Genomic DNA, 2,887 nt, shown 5'->3' on the forward strand with positions numbered 1-2,887 from the left:
TTAGTTGTTATGGTCAGTTGTTATGGTTAGTTGTTATGGTCAGTTGTTATGGTTAGTTGTTTTGGTTAGTCGTTACGGTCAGTTGTTATGGTTAGTTGTTGTGGTCAGTTGTTATTATTAGTTGTTATGGTCAGTTGTGATGGTTAGTTGGTAATGTCAGTTGTTATTGTCAGTTGTTATGGTTAGTTGTTATAGTCAGTTGTTATGGTTTGTTGTTACGGTCAGTTGGTATAGTCAGTTGTTACGGTCACTATGGTCAGTTGTTATGGTTATTATGGTCAGTTGTTATGGTTGGTTGTTCTAGTTAGTTGTTATGGTTAGTTGTTCTAGTTAGTTGTTATGGTCGTTATAATTAGTTGTTATGGTTAGTTTTTATCGTTATTTGTTATGGTCAGTAGTTATGGTCGCTATTGTCCGTTGTTATGGTTAGTTGTTATGGTCAGTTGTTATAGTTAGTTGTTATGGTTAGTTGTTATGGTTGGTTGTTATGGTTAGTTGTTATGGTCGTTATAGTCAGTTGTTGTTATAGTTAGTTCTTATGGTTAGTTGTTATGGTTGTTATAGTAAGTTGTTATGGTTGGTTGTTATTGTCAGATGTTATGGTCAGTTGTTATGGTTAGCTGTTATGGTTGTTATAGTCAGTGCTATGGGTCGTTTTTTTGGTTAGTTGTTATAGTCAGTTGTTATGGGTCGTTTTTTTTTGTTAGTTGTTATAATCAGTTGTTATGGTTAGTTGTTATGGTTAGTTGTTATGATTAGTTGTTATGGTCAGTTGTTATGGTCAGTTGTTACGGTTAGTTTTTATGATTTGTCGTTATGTTCAGTTGTTATGGTCAGTTTAGGGTATGATTTGGTAACGTAAAAGCCTACCAGATGATAACAGGTGCACACAGGTGTGGAATGCTGCAGGTGGTGCCAACTAACAGTGATGCCAACCAAAACAATGTAGATGCCAACCTAATGCTAGGTGTGCTATTCTAACTGTATTATATAAGTGTATTATATAAGTGTTATTAATAGTCATTAACAACTGTTTACGACTGTTATTCTGGGAATACTATTCCTAACCTTAGCCAGGTGATTACAGGTCAGCTATACAGCTGTGCCAGCCGTAGAGATGGATACAGATCACCGCTTGGAAATAACCCGTTTGTGCGTGGACATTGCCATTGAGCGCGTCCACCATTTTAAGTAGTCAACTGGGTGGGACTTCCTCTGGGTTAAGGTAGGATCACATGATTCCATCCAGGTCATCAGGAGGGATCAGCCAATTCATTATATTCTTGAGCAAACCTTCCATAACTGCAGGTGGCAGTAAATCGGCCAACCTTGGATTTTATACCTGTTCCAACAACACACTCCAGGTGGCAGTAAATCGCCAAACTTGGATTTTTATACCTATTCCAACAACACACTCCAGGTGGCAGTGTGCACCCTTTCAGTTTGTTTTAACAAACTCATAGAAGTAGTAGAAGAAGAAAATTGCCTACTTCAAAATGGAGATGGCCTCAACGGCGCTGCCCGTGTGCTCACAGACGCCATACTGAGGCAGATACAAAGATGAGTCCTGTCTCGTAAGTCTATGGTGCCAACCCACAGTGATGCCAACCTAAACAGCATAGATGCCAACTGCCACGTCTAATGGCAAGGTTAGGTTTCACTTGTAGGTATTGTCAATTGTTTACTAGGTAAAACCTGATGTTAGATCGTGCACTGAGGATAATCTGTGATGATGGTGTTGGCTAATGTTCAGTAGTGACCTTAACCCGACACCTAGCAGCCTCGTCAAGAGGTTCTGAACTGTTGGTGTAACGGCTAAGGTGTTGGGTTGACAGTCACTGGATGGAGGGGAGAGGGGAGGGGAGGGGAGGGGAGGGGGAGGGAATGAGTTACTACACAACACATGACCACCCCTCAGACCCTGGTTCCTCTCTACCCAGTACAGTCAGTAGAGGACTGGCCACCACTCAGAGCCTGGTTCCTCTCTACCCAGTACAGTCAGTAGAGGACTGACCACCCCTCAGAGCCTGGTTCCTCTCTAGGTTCATCCTAGGTTCCTGCCTTCTACAGAGTTTGTCCTAGCCACCGTGCTTCTACATCTGCATTGCTTGCTGTTTGGGGTTTTAGGCTGGGTATCTGTATAAGCACTTTGTGACAACTGCTGATGTTAAAAAGGTCTTTATAAATACATTTGATTGATTGAATTGACGTAGAATGGAACTCTTCAATAACACATATGTGCAATAGTGTGTATGTGTGCATGTGTTTATTTTTGTTTGTGTGACTGTAAACTTTTGTGCGTATTTAGTCTGGGGTTGCCTTGAGGTAAAATGTCTCTCTCTGTGACGCAGAATAACTCAACTAATGTATCAAGTACAGAACAAACTCCCATTCAACCCTTATCTTCTTCTGTCCTCCTCTTTCTCTTCCTCCCCCATTTCATCGCTCCCTCTATTCCTTATTCACCCTCCTTCTCCCTCCCTCCCTCCCCTCCCTCTCCTCTCCTCTCCTCTCCTCTCCTCTCCTCTCCTCTCCTCTCCTCTCTCCTCTCCTCTCCTCTCCTCTCCTCTCCTCTCCTCTCCTCTCCTCTCCTCTCCTCTCCTCTCCCTCCTCTCCCTCTCCCTCCCTCCTTTTTCCCTCTTTCAGTGTAATCCTCAGCTCTCTCTGATTGGTTGTGACGAGAAGGGGGTTTGTACTGTGTACAATTGCAGATTGGTAGATAGGATAAAAGATGAGAGAGAGAGAGAGAGAGAGAGAGAGAGAGAGGGGGGGGAAGAGACAGAGACAGAGAGAGAGAGAGAGAGAGAGAAAGAGAGAGAGAGAGAGAGAGAGAGGAGAGAGAGAGAGAGAGAGAGAGAGAGAGAGAGAGAGAGAGAGAAGGGGAAAG

This window comes from Coregonus lavaretus (genome assembly GCF_964263955.1).
Source record: "Coregonus lavaretus genome assembly, chromosome: 39".
NCBI classification, from domain to species: Eukaryota; Metazoa; Chordata; class Actinopteri; order Salmoniformes; family Salmonidae; genus Coregonus; species Coregonus lavaretus.